Genomic DNA, 26,509 nt, shown 5'->3' with positions numbered 1-26,509 from the left:
TTAGGGCTGATGTTAACCGTCAGCATTATAGCCAAAATACAGTTAGATGTTCTATTTTACGGTGGCAGTTAAAACTATCTCTTTACAATTCATGGTTTTACCGATAGAGGACTGTGAAACTCTTTTCATATTTTGTGCAAGGTAACCCCTGATATGCAAAGTAATCCCATCTTACGGTAGTAATATCATGTGTACGCAACGTGAGAAAGTTTCATTTAAACTGCGTGATTTTTTATCAATTAATATTGAATCCGGAAGTAGTAGAAGATTTATATCATTTCCGGTTTTAGAGGAGAGATTAGAGTAGAAATAAAGTATAGAATATTCTTAGAATGCGTAATTGCAAGCAGAAATCTATTTCTCGCTATTTATTACCGTTTCACGCATACCGATCAAAGCTGAAACCGAAAGTGATTTTTTTCTGCCACTTCCGGCTTCAGGAGGGAGATTAAATTGCAGGTGGGATATGTTCGTGACACTGGTAATAGTTACTAAAAAAATAATTTATCGCAATATATTAATGTTTTAAATCTATAATCAATTTTAAACAGGAAATGCTCCTTTATTTCTGCCACTTCCGGCTTGAATAGAGATTTATGAGAGAAAATGGTACCTGTTCTTAGAATGCAAAAACGATGAACATTGAAACTGGTACTTGTAATGGGTTTATATCACTTCCGGTTTTAATACAGAGTAATGGGTAGAGATAAAATTTATTTATTCTTGGAATGGTTAATTTATTGCAGATAAATGCATCTCGCCATCTGCTATCAATTTCGCTCTGTAATGATGAACGTGAAAAATCGGAAATGGTTAATTTTTATTACTTCCTTTTGAATTTAGCTTCTATCCAACGAACTCGATTTCTAACTGGAGGCGGGGTTGCTCACTGGTAGAGTGTTCACGTCAAGTGCTTGGGGTTCCTGGTTCGATCCCAGCTCGCGCCATGTGGACTTTTGGTGGACAAATACCGTGCTCGTGGGTTTTCTTGGGGTTCTCCCGTTTCCTCCCACTTTCTTCATTCCACCGTTTCATTCATTTCTCATCACCACCGTCTCCTATAGTCTAACCGGCATAACCGTAACTTAAAGATTTCATTTCATTTTTCGATTTGTAACTGTTGACTGTGTCTAAAATTGATAGAGATGCATCAAGTAAATCTTGAAGTAAACAATATTCTTTCAAGATTAGCAGCTACTGTACCTGAAAACCTAAAGAAGCGACCGAGTCTCATAAATTATAATAATTTTGATAGTGTTTTAGAGTTATTTCAGTCAATAGATGACACTCAAATTATTACTTTCAAAGAGTGCTTCATAACTGTAAGAGGAGTTAAGAAATCTGAAATCTAAAAGTTGATTTTAGTACATTCTTTAAAGTTACATAGTTTTGCAGAGTTGTAGATGCTAGTGCTCAAAAAGAAAGAAACTTATGGCCCGACTTGACTTGAAAATCGTGAACCCATATATTACTAACTCGATATTAATATAGAACTGACGATGAATACTTTAGAATAAAATGAAATATGGCAAATTTTATGACTAAAGGTTATGCCGGTAAAAGAAGACGGTGGAATAAATAAAGTCACGCACAGCCCACTTGCCGCGAATTGGCATCAAATCAGACACCACACACCAGAGGTGAACGCTCTAGCATGGAGCCAAAGTGCTCCCAAGTTTGCGTTATAGACATCGTTGATGACACTTGTTGATAGTCATGTAGTAAACGTTACAAACTTTATGTCACTGTTAGGGATAACAATAATACGATCTTAAAAGAATTTTATACAATATTCGTACCAAACATATATGTTCATAGTTTCCTTATACTGTACATAAATTAATATATAAAAGGTATTCTAACAGAATATAAACTACTAACTCTATGAGATTAGAAACGAACGACATATTTTTTTTAAAGACCATGAAAATTTATTTGGATTTCTACAAAAAATGCGCATAAGAATTCACCTTCAAGTATGGCATTTTGTTCACCTGCTCACCTGTGATCTATCAATTCATATGTATTTATTTTGGACATGTTAACTTTAAAAAAATGAAGAGTAGATCATAATTTTAGGTTATATGTTATTAACTGTATAGTATATTGTTGTTTTGCCAGTGGCATAAAGAAATACTTGATTATTGTATATTTCAAGATCAGTTCTACCTTAATTGTGGTACGATTGTTCTACAACATACTTTATCAGCATAATCATCACCATATTTTTTTTTTTTTGCCATTGTCGGCAGGTCATCGCAACTGAGGAGCTTCCATGATCTACGGTATTCCGCTAATCTCTTCTCTTTTACGTCCGATTTTTCTGTTTTCATAACGTCCATCAATTGTAACCTTTTTCGTCCCTGCCCTCTTTTTCCTGCTACTATACTCTCTAAAACAACCCTCATGATACAGTTCCTTCTTAGTCAACGCCCAAAACAGTTTCTGTTCCACTTCTTAATAATATCTAAAACTGTTCCTTACCCCCACCAGTTATGACACCTTCTCATTCTTTTTCCGCACAACCCAACTCATTTTCTCCGTCCTTCTCTACACCCACATTTCGAAAGTTCATCATCCTCCATACATGATTTAAAAACGTGTATAAACATGAAGATTTATACCCACCCATATCATTTTGTTCATAATGAAAGGTATCGATTGCCATATATTTCGTTTTAGAACATTTTTTTTGTTTGTTTGTAAACGCTATCAATATTGGATATCCAGTACTTAATGTGAAACAGTTTCATGAATCTGGGATTTTGTGTTTTTTTAATCGTGCCAAATAGTTACGAGCCTAAAGCTTTTATTTTGTGATTATTCACAAAAGACACTGGCTTCTTAGAGAACCTACTTTATTATTAAGTTATCTTGTGGATCAAATATATAAAAATAAATTAATATTTCTACTGTACAACTCAGAAATTATAATATACAGTAATTGGAGAAAACTTCCTCTGTAAAGCATATGATTTTGTGCTTTTATATAAAACAGTAGTAATGTTTGGGATTGGTTATGAGCAGTGGCGTATTTACGATTTTGTTTCGGGGGTGGTCTTTGCTAACTTTTGGGGAGGGATTTGCCTGAAAATGTGAAAATTCTGCAAGATATTTCATATACTTTACTATAGTAAGTAAGATTTTGGGGGGGGATTAAGGTCGGAAGCCCCCCTAAATACGCCTCTGGTTATGAGAAGAAAGAAAATATGAATATTACATGTGTAATGGCTCGTCCCGTAGGAGAAGATTTCTCCCTGAGATGCTACCTCCCATGTGGTATGCTATATTCTTTCTTGTTACATTCATTCAAAGTTTATAATATATTCCATGTTATAAACACATTTATTTATTTCTAATTGTGTTATTGTGTATATAATTCATTGTTTTCAGTACACTGTTTTTAAATTTATGTTGTCATATTTCTTCACGTTTATGTACATTGTATCTTAGACTATTCACTTTTAAACCTAATGAAAATGGTAGCTATATGGAATTATAATTAACTACATTACGAAGTTTGTGAATTCTTATTCATAGGTTCTAGTATTGAAAAAGATACAAGAATATTGGTAAAAATCGAATTAATATAGCGAAATGTTGCAAGATATAGTAAGTTCGTAACTGTTAGAAGGAGGATTTTTTCCTTATCACTAGAAGTGACTGTATCACTTTTAAAAGAATACAAGATCTGGTATTAAACAGTTATTGTTTATATTTATATACAGTAAACAATGATTGCTATAAGGAATCTGTAAAAGTGGAACTACCCATTATTACTTGGGATGGAACGAGATACTTTTTATCGTGACATAAGTTCATTTATTTTTAAAAATCAATAATAAGCATTCGAACATATCTTTAAGCATGCCATTTTGTTAATTCAACGTGATCCACACAATATATGAGTTATCTTCGGATAACATTTTAATTAAATAGAAAACAAAGTTTAAGAGTCTTCATCCCGGCAAAATTAAAATACCGCTAATTTTATAGTAATTATGTGATATCTTCAAATAGATAAAAGATAATTAAAATATGGATCAAGAGCGCGCTAGACAATATTATTTTGCGTGAGGTATCGTTATCACAAGTCACCTAGTGGCTTTGCGTTTTCAGCTGTTTAGAAACGCGAAAATAAATGCCGATTTTCAAAATGGCTCGAAATCGAAAGCAAGATAAGTGAGTCGTGACAACGGTTTCTTATGTAAAATAATATAGTCTAGGGCGCTCTTGTTCCACATTTCGATTATCTTTTATCTATTTGAAGATATCACATAAGTACTGTAAAATTAGCGGCATTTTAATTTCGCCGGGATGAAGACTCTTAACTGTTAATCATAATTTTGGGTTATATCTTATTAGCTATATTCCGTACCATATCTTGCTATTGTCATAACGAAATTAAAATTAAATTAAATCTTTGAGATTAACATACCATGATTTTGTCCTGTTAGGCTAAGGAAGAAATATTATCAAGGCACGGTGAATGTTAGAGGAAATAAGGTTACCACGAGAAAACCCCACGGACACGATGTTGTCTACCACAAACTTACTTGAACTGGAATCGAACACGGGACCCCACGCACCAGAGGGGAGCGCTCTACCATTGAGCCACCGTGCCCCTTATTGTCATGATGAAGAGTTTCATAAGAGTATACTTCAGTATTAGCTTTACCTTACTACTTAGCATAGTTTTGATTCAGCAGCAATTTTTAAGTTTACAAAATAAATTCGATTTTCTCTATTACTGGTATGTCGGAAACACCCCGTGAGCTTTTACACTGGTGCGTATAATTTTGCTGTACTTAATGAGATCGATGCATTGGAATTAAGCTGAGCTTTCGACAATTTTCTTTCCTTGTTTAAAGCCTAATACTATTATAAAATTTAATCTAAATGTCTCAATATGTATGTAGAATCTATCTGGGAGCTTTCTTTGCTATTAAGAAGATTCCGGGTTCTATTCCCGGTGAGACGACACTAAATCCACTGCAGTGGTTTTAGGTCCTTCATGAAATTGTCGATTCCCGGTGGGGGCACTCGGTTGAAAAAGTGTAAAACGCTTTCTCAGGCCACCCACCCTAAATGAGCTTTTCCTCATTCACATCAGGCAAATGCCGGGGTGGTACCTAATTTATAGCTCTCAGGCCTCTTCCTTTGCTCCCTAATCCTTTCTTCCTTCCCTTTCATCGGATAGTGTTCTCGCCGAGGGACGTCATCCCTCATATAAGTGACGGGCTAAATGACTTACGCTGCCGAAAGCCCAGATATCTATCTCCTAGACCTAATCCTAATGAACTTGTGGGCCGCGGTGGCTCAGTGGTAGAGCGTTCACCTCTGGTGCTTGGGGTCCCGGGTTCGATCCCAGCCCCCGCCAAGTGAATTTTGTGGTGGACAAACACCTTGTGCGTGGGTTTTCTCGGGGTTCTCCCGTTTCCTCCCACTTTCTTCATTCCACCATTTCATTCATCACTCACCATCACCGTCTCCTGTAGCGTAACCGGCATAACCGTGGGACGTAAAACTCAAAGATTTCATTTCATTTTCCTAATGAACTTGTCGTTCTCGTTCTGCATAGTGTCGGTACTGAGGAAAGGAGGTAATAAATACATATCACTGAAATCAATTGCTTATGTTTTTTTTTTTTTTTTTTTTTTTTTAATGTATGGAGATTTACTAAATGCTAATCCTACTTTCTCACAACGTTTTAATTTGTTACCACTAGTATTTACAACTACTAGACTCCCGAGACGAAAAATATCGACTTTTATTTTTAATCTTTCACTATATGCATGCTTTGGGTTTCCTTGTTTTTTTCTCTCAGTTTCTTTATTACAGAATTGCATTAATTCTAATAATTACTCCATCCTTTAGCTTATGTAACATGACCATGTGACAAAGAACTGAAAGTTTATTTATTTATTTATTCTTTTTTAAGTTTCTACTGTCAACTCAACTCTCGAGAAGCTCATCTTACTTGGTTTCGAAATTTATATACAACATTTACGTCCTGATTTCTTTCTTTCTCATGTCACCTAGAAGTTATAAGAATCATTCTGAATCACGAGAGGTCCACCAAGGGTGTGATATAACAAGATTTAAATCATATTTATTAGTGTTGTATATTGTGTATTGACGAGGGATGACACAAAGTTACGGTTCTTGCGGAACCGGTTCTTGAAGATCATCTTTTCAGAACCGGTTCCAGACCAGCATCTGAAAACCCTGTTCCAGAACCGGATCTTAGGAATCGGTTCCAAACCTGAATCCCAAAAACCGGTTCCGGACCTGGATCTGAAAACCCGGTTCCGAAATCGGATCCGTTCAGAGCCGAAAACCGGTTCCACCAAGAACTGGTTCTGGCCAACCTAGTGTTAACTTGTGCATCTTTAAATGTTGATAAAAGATCTTCGTTATATTCGTATAATCACTTTATGAACTTATTGCTTTTATATTTTGAATTATGTAACACTGGAGCAGTGCTTGAAGTCTCAAAATTGGGTGAACTAAAGTGTTTTTCACAGTCCTTTACACCTTTCAAAATCAAACCGCGTAACTTGATGTTGTATCACTGCGCGCACAACTATTTAGTGATTGGTGAAGAGGAAATTGTTTCGTCTGTTTCCCGCAATATTTCTGCTGCAGCACGTGCATGTATTTCTGCTACTGCGATGTGCATTACTCGTCTCACTCTCACACCATTGCAATGCATTGCCGTGATATAGAGCAAAATACCCAATACTATATAATCCCCCCTCGTTTAAGAGCAACTGAACAATGTTATTTTTCTCCAAACTGCAATTATAGATGAAATTACAATGAGTTATGTCAAATTATCAACTGAACGATAAAGAGATGGCGCTGGTATGAAACAGCAAGATTATTATTTCTTTTTCATCTATTACCTAAATCATTATGCATATCCATTGAAACCAGATGGTACTTTCCCCCTTAAGTTCAATTTATTGATGTGCTTTCTTACATTGTATAGCATTCGAATGTATAAATACTAACTTCAGTACTACAAAGTAAGTAAATAAATATTCTATGAGAACATGAAAATTAGTTATTATAGATCTTAATTTTCTTCAAATGAATTGAACAACGTTGATATCGTTTGGTAAAGTATTTGCTTTTCTTCTGCACTTACGGATTTGCCTTGTTTATGTTTAACAGAATAACTCGGAGCAGTATGTAACCTGCTGGCTTCCTTGGGCGACATCTTTTAATTGTGGCGCGCACTTCGTGTGTTTTGTCATTTGTTGTAACAGTTCTCTCTTACAAATTCGATTTTGGTTCAAGATTTCGATCCCATATAGATACATACTTTGAGTCGAAACCTAAATGTTCTTACTGTGCCTTAACAATACATTAATTACCATAATACATTGCAATGATTGCATTTGTTGTGTACTATTTGCTCATGGAAGAATAAACTATTATTAGTCTCATTTTCAATGTTGCTAACTCATAGTTATTTTTCAGTTTTTCACAAAGACTGGTTGTCAAACAGTTGTGTCATTTCGTGAAAATGGCCTATGAAAATGAAGAAGAGAAATCAAGTGAACTCGCTGTTCTTATTGAAGATAATAACTTCCTTATAGTATTTCAGATCTTTGTTTGACCTTTCATTAGAGATGAGGAAATAATCAATTAAAAAAGAGAGAGAGTGAAGGGATAGAGAGAAGTTAAAGAGAATAAATCCTGTTTTAGTGATTCATTACGAGGTAATATGAGGCTAATATTTTTAGTTATAATTTGTATATCGCGTTTTTACAATGCGATCAGAATAAATGATCATTTAAAAGATGCAAAAACCGAACATTCGGTGCCAGAAATGAAATAATGTACAAAGGAATCTTCAACACTTAAGAATTTTTATAATATTAGATAGAAATGTTCATAACTTTTGAGTCTTATTTTTTTCTGGCTGCAGTGAAATTAAGAGGAGGTACTATGTGCATATTAAATAATGTGTCTTTATTCCTATGTAGAATCTAAAAAGTTTCTTGGAATTTGTAGAATAAGATGTCGATAGAGTCTTCATACTCTCGTGACTGATATTAATTCATGGCGTACCTTTTCTGTTAGATATCAAATGAAAGGATAAATCACGAGAATTCAAAATATATTTTAAAGGTATTTTATTACATATAACAAAGGAAATAAAATAAATTCTCTATTCAATAAATAAGTAAACTCAGTAGTTTTCAAGTTCTTGTAGAATGAACAATTGCTTGTTCCAAATACCCGCTCGCCTATAATGGAAACGTACAAGGAGCTCAATTTTGAAATGAAATGAAATGAAATTTTTCTAATTTTACGTCCCACGTTATGCAGGCTAGGCTAAAGGAGACGGTGATGATGAAAACTTGAATGAAATGTTGGAATGAAGAAAGTGGGAGGAAACTGAAGGGCCCAGAGGAAACATACGCAGACGGTGTTTGTCTACCACAAGGTTCACTTGGCGAGAACTGGGATCGAACCAGGAACCCCATGTGCCAGAGATTAACGCTCTACCACTGAGCCACCGCGGCCCCCCAAGAGCTCAATTTTGAATAGAAGTCGTGAGTACAACTGCACATGTTTCTAGATCTGATAATTAACTCCTCTGTGGCTATATGATCTGCGTACTCGTCGTCGGGCGGGAGACCCGCGTTCGATTTCCGGACGAAATTCATGTAGTTCGGATCACTCATTCGGCTGTAGGTCCAAATCTTATAGAGCCTTGTTGTTGAAGAGGACGATAAACTTTAATCCATCCATCCAACCATAGATCTGCTAGTAGGAACACTAAGTCATCATGTAATAGTGGCTCTGAATCCTAACATTTTAGGTAGATTCTCAGCTAGAGGAAACGTAGGAGTAGGGATAGTAAATTTTAGTTGTAGTTTACACTGGTAGAAGAAGTTCAACGTTCTGCTCTTCTTCCTCCTGATGCGTGTCTGCGTTTACATAGTAGCTCAAAGATTCAGGAGAGCAGTGCGTACGTCACTGCAAACGAGAGAAAATGGTTTCTGATTCTCTTATCACACAAGCCCATGCCATTTTATTTTAAATCTCATTGTTTTCCCTCTTCAGTTTATTTATTCATTTCTTAGCACAAATTTGCATATAACATTTTTTGTTTAATTAGTTGGCAACATTTCTGCACTGCAGTCTGCTTTGTTTACAAGGGGTGCAAAGCTTCGTGAAAATCAGAGTAATGTTGCCTACAAGACTCATGAAATGACTCTTCTCTATTAACCTCTCGAAAATTGATTGTTTCTGGTCTCGTTTCCAATTAAAAAAAAAAAAATACTTTTCGCCTCGTGAGTAACCATACAGTAGATCACCTTCCACATAGATAAGAAATCTTTCAAACTTCTTGTAAAATCTATAACTAGTTCATAATCAGGTAGGCATTCATGATCAACATTCCTATAAGTTTTGTCTGATTACACACTACGTGTTTGTTGGAGATAATTTTCAAATCTATCTTGCTGGAAAGGAATACAAAAATACTTTCAACTAAATAAACTGTTGTAAAATTTTGAAGTAGCTACATTATAGTACCAAAGATATGGTGTAACCATCTACAAAGACTCGAAACAGAAAATATCTAGTTTACAGGATTAACGGAGGTTTGGACTGTGGTTCTAATGATTTTACTTCAGCGCTTCACATCTTAACTCACTGAATACAGAGAAAACCCTATTATGATACTGTCCATCTCTGATTGGAATAAAAGTCAAAGAGAAACACATTTTTATTTCCTTCGTTTGTCCGAAAATCATTGTAGATCTCGCCCTTCCTTTAATCCTGACAAATTTACCGATTCGCTTACAAATTTATACTAGTTGGCAGAGAGCCTTTAAAGAAACGACTTTTAAATATATAACTCCGTTTAACTTAAGATATAGCTCATAACATATAGATAGTAAACGTACAAGTATTATAATAGCTTTAACATACAAACCTCTCTTTTCTACCCAAGCGAAGATTTCGAATGTCCTTTTTCACATGTAATTTAATTATCAGAGCTTTTCCCTCCTACATACTAATGTCTCTTTTAACTCGTTAAGTGCAAGATTCAATTATAGATTTGACCACAATCAAGCTGTAAACATACGCACTCAGTGCATAATCTACCACAAGGAACGTAGGAGTGACCACACGTTATGCATATTAAATAACAGAGAGATATGTATCGGTTGGACTCATATAGGTATCATAAAACACAGGTTATATATTAACAGAACAGACATCTTCTTTGTAATGGATGCCGGATAGGGAAAGTGCCCATATACTATCTGTTTCAAGAGAGAGAGAGAAAAAATAACTACCGGAAGTTCTTGGTCAAACTCGATGACGTGACACATTTAACAGCCACATGACGTCACGTTCTGTTATGTGCCCTTTCCGGTTTCCACTCGAGCGCTGGACAATGGTGGATTAACAGCAAAAGGCCTACGACAGGGAACGGGTGGATTGGTAGGTATTCTAGTAGTTTCGTGAGTGTCAAAAAGAAAATTGACGAGTAAGAAAGGGGGGAGGCAGGGTGTAAGTAAGAGCCGGTTTTTAGCTGAAGGGGTTGTTGTAAAAGAAGTGACCAGCGTTAATCATGTAAATGAAGTGTCATTAGTTCCATATCAATTGACACAGATATAGACGCGTAAGCTTGCGCTTTCCCTAAGCTCAGAGACACAAGGGTGATAAAGAATAGCCATCACAATGAGGGTTTGTTCTTGTGGTTTGAAAGGAGGGGAAAACGACCCACTTGGTAGCAATTTATTTGATTATCTTCAACCCACACTACAAGCAGCAGCTGGGTTAAGACAAGATAACAGAGGGGGACGTGTAATTTCTTCTTACAATTACCCAAGCGTCTACTATAAATCCTCCCAGAGAAGGTAAATAAAAATTTAATCTCAATACTAATTCAAATAATTATTAACATTAAGCTTAAAGAAATAATTAAAATTGGCGGAATGAGATGATTTTGCTACGGATAATGAATATTTCGTATCAGGCCTACTCAGAATAATAATTGATATATATCTTTTTCAGGTTTTAAACTCTAAGAAATAGTATGGGTGAATGGTTAGCAGTATTACAGTGTAATTGTCTTTTCTGAATTTTCTGTTATGGGACAGGAGAAAATTCCCATTCATCTAGTGAAACCAGTGGCACTACTAAACCAGGAAAATAGGGGTGGGATATTCAGTTTCTTCCATTATTTTTCTCTCCGGCTTTGCACTAATGTAAGATATTAATCTTTAACAGCAAACAATAAAACGCGGAACATGTTTAACCGTTACTTGGTTTATTAATCACTGATTGAATAAATGATATGAAACGTTTTATTTAACCGACTCGAAAAAATGGAAGTTCTCGGTTTGAACTGAAGTGTGAATGTATCTATGGTTGTATGCGGTTATCTCAAGAACCGTTTAGTATATTTCGAAGCGGTTTTCACTAAGCGGATAAACTATTCCCAAGGAGAGTTAATACATATAAAAGGTTTGCAGAAAGTAATAATTAATTAATTAACTTCTAAAAAAATCAAATAATTCCTGCAACGATTGAAAAAAAAAACATCCTAAATAAACTGCAATCAGAAATCCAATAGAGTAAGGCAGGTTGTATGCAAATGAGGGGTAAATAATTTTTTAGCCAACTTTGTCCGAATGATTTAAATACAGTGGTGATGGATGTTTAGGTCCTTTGGCGATGTCATTAGTGTGTACATGCCGGTGTTGCTCAACTTTTAACAACATATCATGCACTTTTTCTCTGATAGCAGATAAGCTCCTTCAGCAGATAAGGAATCATCGTTGGCAGTAAAACTAACAATTTTCATTTCTCGAATTTCGACTGTTACGTTCGACTGAGAAAGTTTGTTTGTTATGATTCACAAAATCACAATCTTCCTCGGAATGTGAATATTGTCTCATAAATTATTTATCCAATTCTAACCTTGCATGTATGAATATATCGTCTTTGTCACCACATTTGAATTTTTCTCCCTCCCTCCTAATGTCACCCGCCACTAACTCATGTGGTCTGGGATCAAATGGTCAGAAGAGTGGAGTAGATAGGAAGAGGATTAGATGAAGACCAAGAAGGAAATACGTGGATACGGTTAAGAATGACTTCGAGGAAGGTCTAACGGGGAAGGGTTTCCAGGATAGAGCTTTATGAAGAAGACGTTTAAGAAATGTCGACTACATAAGAGCGAAAAGAGGGAGAGCAAGAAGAGTAAGAAGTATATTTTATCTAAGGATGCGCACGAGTCGAGTCGAGTCGAGATTTAAGCCTGTCTCGACTCGACTCGAGAAAATGTTGTCTCGACTCGTGTCTCGACTCTAAAATATGTTGCTGTCTCGACTCGTGTCTTGACTCGACAGTCTCTGTCTCGACTCGACTCGAATTCGAGTCGAGACAAAATATACGAGTTAAAATATACACACACACATCATCCCGACCATTATGACTACCTACCTAATTGTTAGTATGTCCAACTTTTGGCACGAATAACAACGGTAACGCGTCTTGGCATGGTCGCAATGTTCCTCGGTGGGTCGCTGGAGAGAGCTGGCACCACATATGCACACACAGGTCATCTAATTCCCGTAAATTCCGGGGAGGGGGTGATGCGCCCTCAGTTCACGTTCAATCACATCCCAGATGTGATCGATTGGGTTCATATCCGGAGAGTTTGGGGGCCAGCACATCACTTGGAACTCGCTCCTGTGTTCCTCGAACCACTCCATCACACTTCTGGCCTTGTGACATGGTGCATTATCTTGTCGAAAAATGCCACTACCAATGAGAAACATGGCCGTCATGAAGGGATGTACGTAGTCTGCAAGCAGCGTGCGACGCCTCGGCCGTCATGGTGCCTTGCTCGAGCTCCAATAGACACATGGATGCTCACCTGAATGTTCCCCAGATAATAATTAAGCCGCAGCCAGTTTGTCTCCGCCCCCCAGTACAGATGTCAAGGAGCTGTTCCCTTGGAACACGACGGATTCGCACCCTCACATCATCATGATGAAGACGATATCGGGATTCATCAGATAATGCAACGCTCTGCCATTGTTCCAAGCTCTAGTGGCGATGGTAACGTGTTCATTTCAGTTGTAGTTGCCGATGTCGTGGTGTTAATATTCGCCATCGTTAGGAGTGTTCGGTGCACTGTGTGTTCAGTGTTGTGAAGGTCTGTGAAAAAAAACAGAAATTTTGGGTAAAAAAACAGTTTTTTTTACGGTTTTCCCAAGCTGGGGAAAAAACGGAAAATTTGGGTATTATCAGAATCATCATTTTTGTTAATCACAGAATCATTTTAGTTAATATGTTAAATCAAACATACACGTATTTCATAGAGATATCTTCATTGTTCTATGTAAAATTCCGGAAATTTTGAAACCATTAGAAAAAAATCATTTGTTCGGAAATATTGGCAAAAACAGGAAAATATAGTTTAAAAACTATTTGTTGGTCTGATGCTAGTAATCTTACTTGCTGTAACATGTCTGCAACATATACAGTGGGAAGTCGAAAATTCGAACTAATTGGGACCACAGGTAGTTCGGATTTTCAAATTGTTGAAAATGACCAAGAAAATGCCATTTAGGCTTACATATACTGTACGGTATGTTCTTCTATCGATACAGTGATTATTCAGTACATACAGTAATTACAATACCGTATGCAAGGCTACTTACATTTAATGTTTCTGAAGAACTTGCTTGTACTCTAAATAACATTGTTCTTGTAAGTCACACTTAAAACTTATAGGCCTAAGAAAAAAATAAAAATAAAAATACATGACGAACAATTACATTTAAATAAACTTTTGTAAAAACACTGACTTCACATAACGTCGATAACGTCGCTATTGTTTGTTTATCGCTAGCGTTAAGACAAAATGTAAAAAGGTTCTAGAGGCCGCGTTCGGATTTTTGACGTTAGGATTATCGACGTCCTACTATATATACAATGTATTTCGCTAACGGAAAAATACTTAAAGCAACAGGTTTTAATTCTACTTTACACACATATACCGCAAGTGAGTAAATTTGAGCAGCGAGAAATATATTAAGTGAAACTTCCGTTAGTTATTATTACAGACTAGCAGAATATCTGTTCTTCGCACGGGGAGAATACGTTTCATTTTGGACACAAAGGGCACCAAAACTGTCACCAATGAAGTTGTGGAGCCCCAAAACTATGAATTTGACATTAATACCGATAATTTTCAATTATCTTTACATGTCACCATTCCCCTTAGAGTACTAATGGGGCTGAATTTGTGGATTTAAACGGCATCTTCTGTTCATCTCAGCGAGTATGGATTCGAGTCCATTTTCGATCATGTATATATATATATATATATATATATATATATATATATATATATATATATATATATATATATATATATATATATATATACAGAGGCGGATCCAAAGGGGCTATCGCCCCCTCTCTTCACACTCAAGTATACACTGCATAAAATGGGCTTCAATCCTGCTTTACACTGGATAAAACTGCAAACTGTGGTTTAGCCCCTCCCTTGATCATATCCTGGATCCGCCACTTTACTGTATATAATGCTCAAACATATTAGGCGTTCAGCTGAAACATCACACAAGACCTTAAGATAGTGTATGAATAAGCTTGTGTTTGACTCATATATATATCATACAAGAAGGAATGCTTTAAGATACACTAGAAAAATGGGGCACATACTGCTGTTGGGGCACGGAAAACCTTGTTCACCTGGCTCATGACACAAGACGGTTATGTGTGTACCTCTCGAACTGCTCACAAACAGGCAAGGCAACAACACTGATTGTTCCTTAATATGTCATATGATCACTTCGAATAACCAACAGAGCCTCGCACCTGCGTGGCATGGATTCAATCAGATTATCGATGAGTTCTTGGGGAATGTTGTGCCACTCATCTAGAAGAGCAACTTCCAGCTCTGGAATGGTTGTTGGGTTTACTGGCCTAGCGGCAATTCGTCTGCCATGCATATCCCAGACATGGCCACTTCATCCGAGCGATACCCTCAGCATCCAGCATCTCATCCACTAACCGAGCTCTGTGAGGACGAGTATTGTCATCCATGAAAAGGAACGAATCACCAATGGCACCAGCATAAGGAAGAACAAGAGTTTTCATGATATCATCCCTATATCTGAGAGCCGTCAAAGAGCCATTTTGGATGATGTGGAGCTCAGTATGCCCACCAATGCTGATTCCTGCCCACACCATCAGTCCACCACCATGATAGTGGGATCTTTCTCGCACAAACATGGGATTGTGTCGTGTTCTGTGTCGTCAGATGAAAACACGTCGATTATCAGGCTCCACACTGAATCGAGACTCGTCAGAGAACAAAACATTGCCCCATTCATTGCGTCCCAACCCACGATGTTCCTCTGCCTACGCTCTTCGATCAACACGGTGTCGTGCAGTTAATGGGACACACACCATAGGCCTACGTGCGTAGAGACCACCTTCTCGAAGGCGATTGCGGACCACTTGAGTGGATATTGTGCGTCCTGTTGTTGTTCGGAAGGCTTGCGGGAGCAGAGTTGTATTCTGACGCCAGTTTCGACGGGCTGTTAGCAAGAGATAACGATCGTCTCTGGCTTTGGTTGCTAGTGGACGGCTCTGTCCTTGTCTTCTTCGAACACTTCAAGTTGTTTGAAATCGATTCCACAATCGGGAAATCACACTTTGTGCCACTCCTATGGCATGTGACACCTCCCGCTGTAACTGACCAGCTTCCAACCTGCCGACAGCTCGCCATGCCAACGATTCTGGCAAATCACGTTGTTGCGCAATTTCACTACGTAGATTTGTGACGCACTAAACACAATGAGGACAAAGGTATCCTGGATCTGGAATGTGTTGGCAGCGCCACACTACAAAATGATATCTGTTAGCACCACGTCACTGATCACGTGCACAGATGTTTCAAACGGTTCGTTTGCACGTTGGGCCTTCATGATTTTAATCTGAACTGGACAAGATACAGTGTTCTCACATTATTCGTAATAAGTTTTACATGTGTTTTCATCTGATTCCCTAATTTTTTGGATCAGTATATATATATATATATATATATATATATATATATATATATATATATATATATATATATATATATATATATTAGCTAAATATACCCATTCTTCGCATGGAAGCCAAGGCCTGTGGAAGTATTACCCTCATTTCCGCGACCGCGAAAACTATGGATCTGAGACTAAATCGATCATTTTGGATTACTTTTACACGTCTCGGTATTCCTCTCCCCTTGCTGATTCTCGGTCCGCATACAATGGTAGCTGAATTTGCAAATCATCGCTAATGGAAGTGTCACAATTCTTCTCAGCGATCACGAAAACTATGGATTTGACACTAATATCGGTCATTTTGGATTACTTTTACTTGTCTCGGTATCCCCCCCTCCCCGCTGACTCCCGGCCCACATGCGATTGTAGCTGAATTTGCAAATCATCGCTAATGGAAGTGTCACTATTGATCTCAGAGACCGCGAAAACTATGGATTTGACACTAATATCGGTCATTGTGGATTACTTTTATATGTCTCGATATCTCAACTCCCCCTTCCCGGTGACCCCCGACCCGGTGCCACATAGCATGAATTTGGAAGTTAATGCGATCGGAGTTTCACCATTGATTTCAGCGACCGCGAAAACTATGAATTCAACACTAGTATCTGTTATTTTCTACTACTTTTACATGTCCCGGTAAAAAACCCCTGAGACCCCCTTGGTTCGAATTTTGACAAAATCGTTTAACTCTGGTCTGGAGCCTGGACCAAGGTATTCGTGACTAAAATTTGGTAACTCTCGGTCAATTTGTCTGGTTTCCAAGCCGGTTCCGGTAAACGCCTCCCCCTGAGACTCCCCTTGTTCGAAATTTGAAAACAACTTTTCGTCTTGATCTCGGGCCTAGGCCAAGATACCCCTGACCAAAATTTGATAACTCTCGGTCCACTCGTCTGGTCCCCAGGTCGCATACAGACAGACAAACACACAAACAAACTATTTATTTTATTTATATTAGACTAGATAGATTCTTGCAAATTATACCAGATTTTTATATTATCCTTCCGAACTAATTTTAAAGACCCGCTCCTACTTATCTTTATATGTATACAGTATATCTATATTTATATCTATATATGTATATAACAAACGCAGGAATTGCCCCATAAATAACGCTCCTGGACTACCCCTTTCTCAAAAAAATTGCTAGGGAAACACTTGTACAAACTTCAGTTTTCGTACCGGACGATTACCGAGACCTGGTGAACAAAAAAAAAAAAAAAAAAAAACTTTTGCGATCGAATTAAAAAATAGTTCTCCTCAGGTTAGTATTCACTGATAATATTTTTATAAAATTTAAATTTGATGGGTAAATCAGTGGACTTTGAATACATCCACATCGTATCCACTGAGTTGCGAAATTGTGTACCTCCAGACATAGACGGCCGCAGAAAATTTTCTAGGAGGGCATCTTTAGTGTTTGCTATATTAGTCTGGCATTTAATGTGCATGGTTTGTTATATTACGTATACATTTTCGTGAGCCAGGGAGGTTCATTCTTATCAAACACGGAGATTATGAAGGAGCAGATCTACTGTACAAAATATAATAAAAACATCTCTTTCGGATTTCTATCATCCCGCAGTTCAACCCCGAGACGGAAACGTAAGAGAGGGGCTTTTTGTTTTTAAACAAGATAACGTATCTTGCGAATGCTTTATATTGTGAAGATTATATTAGTGAAAATTAAACGAATATAATTTTACAACTTAATATACATATTACTAAATGTTGAGCTCCCCGTTGCTATGTTGTTAGCGATGCGCCTTTCTCGAACGAGGTTTGATTCATGGTAGGAGCTCATGTGTTTCAAATCCGACATTAAACTGTACGTTCACGTCTTGTAAAGCTTCGCTCCTAAAAACGACGCAAAACTATAATCTAATTTAATATTACTAAATATTAAAAAATAATGACTTACCAATGTGACGTCAATTTGGCAGTCATCAAATCCATTTTATACTTTCACTTAATCCAGTGGATATTAATATAACAATCACAACACACACGCGCATATAAATACTCAGAAACAAGCACATACACACGTACACATACACAAATATGAACACTTCAAATCTATTTACATGTGGTGGACTGCACTGCATCAAGCACTGTTATATTCGTCATCTACTCATGTATCTGCATTTTCTGATTCATCCACAGATTTGTTATTTGTACGCATCAATCATTTTAGCATTTTCGGGAAGGTTCAGGGTTCGTTCTTCATTTAAAGAGTCGGTTCTCTGTATTGGAAACAGAATGAGGGGAGGGAGGGGGAATTTATACTTTATGAATGAAGAACATTTTAAGAAATATATATACAAACATGCCGCTTCCGACGCAGCACTAAAGCATTTCTTTTAGCGGTGTACTACTAGTGGTACCCTGATGATAATACCCCCTCCCCTCTCAAGTTGTAAAGTGAGAAGGGACAGAAACATCCCATACACTCAGGGTTCAGTTGACTATAATAAAACTATGGGTAAGTAAACATCTTGTGCAGAGTCACGTTTTGCTTATTTTTGAACATTTCTGTGAAATCAACAATACAACAGCGGAAATACTAACTGGTTTCATTACTCCAACCATCGCTTCAACTAAGGGATAATTCCCAACGGTCAGTGAGCCATCTAAAGTTTCGTTCTTTTTATGTTTCTTTTTCTGTTTTCGTTTTCTTTCTCTTTCTCTGTCCTCGTTCTTATTCTCCACATCTTTAATGAAGTAGGGGGCGCCCAACCCCTCGACATTTGGACGTCTTTTCCTCTTGGTTTCGCCACTTGTTGAAGACAATCACCACAGCACTCCTCGAACACCTGACAAGACCTGCAGTTTCCGAAATTCTCGTGCCGAGTGTTTCTGAGCGAGTACTTTCTTCAAAATAATATTAAAAATTATAGAAAGATTTTCGAGACATTCGAGTCGAGTCGAGATTTTTACCAGCTGTCTCGACTCGACTCGAGTCTCGACTCGAAAATTCGAGTCGAGAAATAAGTTTGTCTCTATTCGTCTCGAATTTTACAAAGAGTGTCTCGACTCGAATTCGAGTCGAGTCGAGTCGAGATTCGAGACATGTCTCGACTCGAGAGCATCCCTAATTTTATCTTAGGTAATCAATGCTTAACATTTCGATATTAAAAATCTACAACCCTAAAATCCTACGTTTTACTTTACTAATAATGAAGTGTAGAAATGAAGTGTGATTCTTGAAAACACTTCTCAAAATATAAAACAAAAGAGACGTTTTCTTCGATAGTTGTTCACGCATTGGAGTTTTACCCCTCCTTTCCGAGCCACCATTTTCGCAACACGAGAAAACAATCACTATAATCATGTTTATGGGAAGTTCTTCAGATACGATAGGAGTGGCCCGGTGATACAATGCATTATAACATGACGAGATCCGAAAGAAGCCCAAGTCAATGAACAAGATTTGTCACCACTTACAGAAGATACTGCACTTCTCAAGGAACGATCAGCTACAGGTCAGGACTGGTCAATTGGAGAATTTATTTAAGTTTCTGAGGAAGAATGAGTGAAAGTCAGGTAAGTTGAATAGTAAAAGTTAAGAAAGTGGTTGTATTTGTTTGTTGTTTATGATGTCGTAAGCGGCAGTGTATGTGGAGGCGGATGGACTATTTCGCGGAGAGGTACACGTATTATGATATAATTGCGCGAAACAGCGGCGCAAATCTGTCATCAATATTGGGGTGGACGGGTAAAAGCCGTTCCCATAATCTTTCTTTTTTTTAAAAGTAATGTTCAAAATATTTTTAAAGTTAAAAACAGTGCTGTGGAGGATCAGGGAAGCATAGGAGGGTTGTCTTAAAGATTTGAGGCTTATTCTGGAGGGACATCAATTTCATCTCACTTTTCTTTGTGACAACTCATCAGATTTCTCCCCGAAAAACACATATCAAATCAGATTATTGGGGGACAGTCTCCCTAGTTCCAAGATTGGAGGGGACATGTCCCCCTCATCCCCCCGGGATGTGCACTAGTGGAGGGAAAGGCAGTGTGGAAATGGCTCGTGTATATCAAGGGTGTGACATATCATGTGTGAGTTCTAACAACTATTCAAAAATAATGACCGACAGTTAAGAAACTGTTGTAACGATTTTCTTCTTGAAACTGCAAAAGTTTACAAGCGTCAGTTTTGAAGGTAAGTGACTTCTAACTCAATTGCAATGTATTTGTGCAGATGCTGTATTTTATGTTTACAAGTGTGAAGCGTTACTAGTATGAAACCAGCGCTATTGAAGTGGTATTGACTACCAGCCAGTGCTATTGAAGTTTGAATGATTTCCAATACCCATATGTTTTCACTACCCTCAATTCCGCGTATACCCACCGTCATTGACGCGCCTACTCCCTTCGGACGCACCTTGCGCTACAGCGGGGACACATCAGCTTCACTCTGCCTGACTCGTTTAGATACAATTCGTGCTTTTTGGTGACCACCTAGCACAGGTTTGTTTTTTGCACTGTAGTTTTTATGCTCCTAACCTAATGTAACTTAATCTACTCCAGTCAAATGCAATCAAATATAACCGAATGCAATATATTTTGGTCCTTTTTTTTCGATTTTCAAATTGGTCCGGCGATACAGCACTAATACCCTATAAACTTCCAAAAACATATAAATAATAGCTTCAATAATTTTCTTCACTCATAAAAACTTTTTGGCTCAAGACCCCCGGCCCCACGACTAGATCCGTCATTTATTCAGATCTTCAGATAAATTTTGAAACACACGTATGGCAGTATCTATTATTCATTGTTAAGAAACATTCAGGATACTTTTGTTCACTGATAAAACACTTCAGGATATTTTTGAACTTGTTAAATAATGACGAAACTTGTTTCTAAAGTAGTATTTAAATTATGTTTAAAAACTGTACTGTGTTTGCTGAGTATGCTTTTCAGATGGCACAGACTCTCAAAGATTACATATAAGATTTAACACTGAAATGTCTGTACGAATTATTATTATTATTATTATTATTATTATTATTATTATTATTATTATTATTATTATTTTAATATTAGATTGATACAATAGTTTTATCCTTTATTGTTGGTTTAGAAGTAAGATGAAAAATAGAATTAGCATTTTGGAACAGCGTTTACAAGAGGTGCGTGAACTTGCCCCCTCCACTTGACGCACTAACGATAAAATTAGTGTCAATCGTTAGTTCTTCTTAGTGCACCAACCCCTAAGGTTAGTGATTCATTAGTGTAGGAGCTACAAGTAAAAACCTTTGGGGGGCAGTTCACGCTGCCCCCAGTTCAAACATTAACGAAATAACTAGTGCCATTCGTTAGTGCATCGTTAGTGCTTCCTATTGCACCAACTCCTGACGTTAGTGCTTCATTAGTGTAGGCTTTACAGCCAAAACAATGGTACACGCTGCCCCCCACTTCAAGCAATAAGGAAATAAATAATGTAGTTCGTTAGTTCATCGTCAGTGCTTCTAGAAAATACTAAAAGTTTCGTTAGTGCTTCACTATTAGTGTAGATATAGCCAATTATGTCACGAAACTCCCATAAGAAATGCATGGTTAATTTTTCATTGTGTCAAATTACCGCCAAGTTCAAAAGCACTAACGATCTCTTTTAGTGCAATCGTAAGTGCATCGCTAGTGCTTCTTAGTGCACCAACACTAACGTCAGTGCTTCATTAGTGCAGGAGCTACAAGTAAAAATCCTTTGGGCCTAGCGTGAACTTGGCCCCTCACTTTGAGCACTAACGAAAAGATTAGTGCCATTAGTTGGTGTACCGTAAGTGCTTCTAGAAAATACTAATCGTTTTGTTAGTGTTTCACTATTAGTGTAGATATAGCTAATTATGAGTCACGAAACTCCCATTAGAAATGCACGAGGAAGTTTTCTTTGCGTTAAATTCCCGCCAAATTCGAAAGCACTAATGAGTTCATGTAGTGCGATTATTAGTGTATCGTTAGTGCTTCTTAGCGCACCAACCCTAACGTTAGTGCTTCATTAGTTTATGAACTACGAATGAAAAAAACTTTGTGCCTAGCATGAACTTCGGCCCCCTGACTTTGAGCACTAACGAAAGGATTAGTGTCATTCGTTATTGCAGTGTTAGTGCTTCTAGAAAATACTAATAGTTTCGTTATTGCTTCACTATTAATGTAGATATAACTAATTATGTCACGAATCTCCCATAAGAAAAAGATAGAAATTTTTCATTAGGTCAAATTCTCACGAAATTCAAAAGTAGTAGTGGTCTCTTCTAGTGGCATTTTTAGTGTTTCGTTATCGCTTGCTAGTGCACCAAGACCGAACATTATTGCTTCTCATCGTGAATGCTTTTATAGGCTAGCGTATAGTTAGCTTCCCCTAAGTTTGATTTTCTACCGTCCGTATTGTTGAAGCACTAATGTTAGGAGTTCTGCAATAAGAGCTACTAACACTACACTATACTATAACCATTACACTATATGTGGTTAATAGTGTTTTTAAAGATGGGGGAATTTTACAACATAAAAAATGCCACGTGTCTAACTTTAGCCCCGCACGCTTCTCGAGTGCTACTAAAACTATTTACATATTTACTGCTTCGTTATTGCACATTAGTGCACTAAACACTAACGTTAGTACTATCATACTTTGGAAGTTATTAATGAATAATTTGGGCGGGGCTAACTTTAGACGTTTCAACTTTTACACAATTTTTAGTAATTGTGCCACAAAGGTGGGACTTACACCAGTGGTTATAGCATTAATAGAGCCCTATAAAACATTGAGTGCTGTCATAGTTTAGGAGTTATAAGTAAATAACACACTTGGGGGTAAATTTAAATTTATCGAAGTTTACAATAATTGTCTCACAAAGGTGCAATAAAGATCAAAGGTTAGTATAGCGTTAATACTCCAAAAAGCTCTAACGTTAATGCTACCTTAGATCTAACGTTAGTGAAATCGTAGTTTGGTAGTTATTAATGAATAACTCGGACGAGACTGAATTTAAAATTACCGAATTAACACTAATTTTCTCACAAAGGTAGGACAAACGCTAAAGGTTAGTACATCCTTTAATCTTCAAAACATACTACTACTAACGTTAGTGTTATCATATTTTAGGACTTATTAATGAGTAACTAAACCCGGTCTAACTTTAGATTTTTTAATTAAAGAATTTTACAGTAATTATCCCACGAAAGTGGGACAAACACAAGCTCTTACTGCATTGCTAGAGTTCTATAAAACATTAAGCATTGTCGTTAGTGCTTTCATGAATAATCCGGATGGGATTGAATTTAAATTTATCGAACTTCACACTAATTGTCCCACAACGGTAAGATAACCACCGAAGATTAGTGCACTGTTAGTGCTCCATGAAACACTAATCACTTAACGTCAGTGCCGTCACAGTTTAGTAGTTTTAACAAATAACTCGAGCGGGACTAACTTCGGGTTTTTAATTTTTACACAATTAGTGTAAAATTCGATAAATTTTAATTGAGTTCTGCCCGAGTTATTAACTGATAACTCCTAAACTATGATAGCACTATCGTCAGTGTTTAGTATTTTTGAAGCACTAAAAAAGCACGAACTTTTAGCGATTATCCTACATTTTGATGCACAATTCTTGAAAAATTCGATTAATTTAAATTTAGCCTCGTGCGTTTATTTGTTAATAACACTTATATTAAAATAACACTAACATTAGTGCTTAGTCAGCGGAGGAATAAACGCTGGTTTTGTCCAATTTCCGTCAGAGAATTAGCGTAAAATCGTATAAAATTTAAAGATCTAAAGTAGCAAACCCTTCGAGTTATTCATTTTTAACTCCTAAACAACGATAGCAGTAACGTTAATGCTTAGTATCTTTCGGAGCACTAACGATGCACTAATCTTTGACGTTTATTCCACCTTTATAGGACAATAATTGTAGAATGAAAAAAAATTCAATTGTCTCGTAAATGATATTCACTAATGGACACTAACGAAGCACTAACCATGTGAAACGATTTTTTTTTTTTTTTAGTATTTGAGATGCGTGCGGGGCTAAATTTATACACGTAGCATTTTCCATTTTGTAAAATCTTCTCCCAAATTTAAAAGCACTAATAATTATTTATTAGTGTAATTGTTACTATTACGTATGGGAATTTAACGCAATGAAAAATACCCATGCAATTCTTATGGGAGTTTTGTGACATACAATTGGCTATATCTACACTCATAGTGATGCACTAACGAAACTATTAGTATTTTCTAGAAGCACTAACGATACACTAACTAATGACACTAATCTTTTCGTTAGTGCTCAAAGTGGGGGCCAAGCTCACGCTAGGCCCAAAGGATTTTTTACTTGTAGTTCCTACACTAATGAAGCAATGACGTTAGTGTTGGTGCCCTAAGAAGCACTAGCGATGCACTTACATTTGCAATAAAAGAGATCATTAGTGCTTTTGAATTTGGCGGTAATTTAACGCAATGAAATATTCCCCATGCATTTCTTATGGGAGTTTCGTGACATACAATTGACTATATCTACACTGATAGTGAAGTACTAACGAAACTTTTAGTATTTTCTAGAAGCACTTACGATGCGCTAACGAATGACACTAATCTTTTCGTCAGTGCTCAAAGTGGGGGGGGGGATCAAGTTCACGTTAGGCCCAAAGGGTTTATTACTTGTAGTTCCTACACTAATGAAGCACTAACGTTAGGGTTGGTGCAATAGGAAGCACTACCGATGCACTAACCATTGCACTAAAATATATCATTAATGCTTTTGAATTTGGCGATAATTCGACGCAATGAAAAATTCCCCTTGGTTTTCTTATGGGAGTTTCGTGAAATATAATTAGCCATAACCACACTAATATTAAAGCAGTAACGAAACTTTAAGTGTTTTCTAGAAGCACTAACGATGCACTAACGAATGGTACTAATTTTTTCGTTAGTGCTTGAAGTGGTGGCCAGCGTGAACTTGGCCCTCATATGTTTTTTACTTATAGTACCTACACTAATGAGGCACTAACGTTAGCGGTTGGTGCAGTAAGAAGCACTAACGATGTATAAGCGATTGACACTAATTTTATCGTTAGTGTGTCAAGTGGCGGGCGGGGGGAGGGCAAGTTCACGCACCTGTTAACAAGAACTATTCTTACTTCAGTACATTTTTCATATAAATAATTTGTTTTATGAAATTGAATTGAGAGTTGTTGTTTTTAAACCAGTTAATTTGACAATGTAGGCCTACTTAACGAAGCAAATGAAATAATATTTTTTGGTATACGTCTTATATCCCAGTGGAGGCGAATCATTGTGAAACAATTGGTGGAATTCAAGAAATTCCACGAATACCATGTTGTCCACCACAAACTCGATTGGTCGAGGATCGAGCCATCCATCTAACACACCAAAGATGAGAGCTCGATCTATCAAGCTAACACACTAAAGGTAAGCGGTTTATCCCTGAGCCACTATCTCCAAATTCTACTAAACAAGTGTAGTATTTCTGGAGTAGTACGAACGCAGTATCCTTACATACTGAAAAGAAATTGAACAATGAAATGTCTTTTCTAATAATTGGAAAAGTTCCTAGATACAAGGATAAACTTTAGTATAACTGTTTCAGAAGCCTAAGAATTAGTATGGGGCCCCGCGTAGCGTAGTCGCTAAGGCTCTTGCCGTCAGAGTGATCGGTCCCGGGTTCCATTCCCGGTGGGGGCACTCGATCGAAAAAAGTCTAAAAAGGCTTTTCAGGCTAGTCCTCCTGAACGAGATTTTCCTGGGTTTTCCTCATTCATGCCAGGCAAATGTTGGGGTGGTACCTAACTTATAGGTCCCAGGCCGCCTCCTTCCTTCCCCAGTCCTTTCTCCTTTCAGTTTCCCCGGATAGTGTGCTCGCCGAGGGACGTCATACGTGACGGGCTAAATGACCATAGATGCCAAAAACCCAGAAATTTAAATCCTAAAATCCAAAATTCTAGGAATTCGTGATCACATGTTCGTTGCTTCTGATGCCTGATCATGGATACAATTTCAGTAAATTTTCGGAAGTAGGACTGAGAAAGTCTGAATTAAGAGGCATACACTTTTTGTTTAGAAATCCATCTCTGTAACCGGATTTCTCAGACTAGGAGTCACGGATTATTTTTTGTAGTTTGAAGCTGAATTGGGTTCACACCTCCCAATATTAATTGTATCTTAGTACATAAATACTATTATTAGATATGAAATACAACTTTCTTTTAATCTTAGTCGGACGCAATATGGGTTGTGTAGGGTTGCCATTCTTCCCGGAAAATCCGGGATCATCAGGGAATCGAGATCTGCGTCCCGGCGTCCCAAAAATATTTCTTGGGACGCTTAAAGGTCCCGAATTTCAGAGAAG

The sequence above is a fragment of the Thermobia domestica genome, chromosome 10 (assembly GCF_964235325.1).
Source record: "Thermobia domestica chromosome 10, izTheDome1.hap1.1, whole genome shotgun sequence".
NCBI lineage: Eukaryota > Metazoa > Arthropoda > Insecta > Zygentoma > Lepismatidae > Thermobia > Thermobia domestica.
This window is presented reverse-complemented; position numbering follows the sequence as displayed.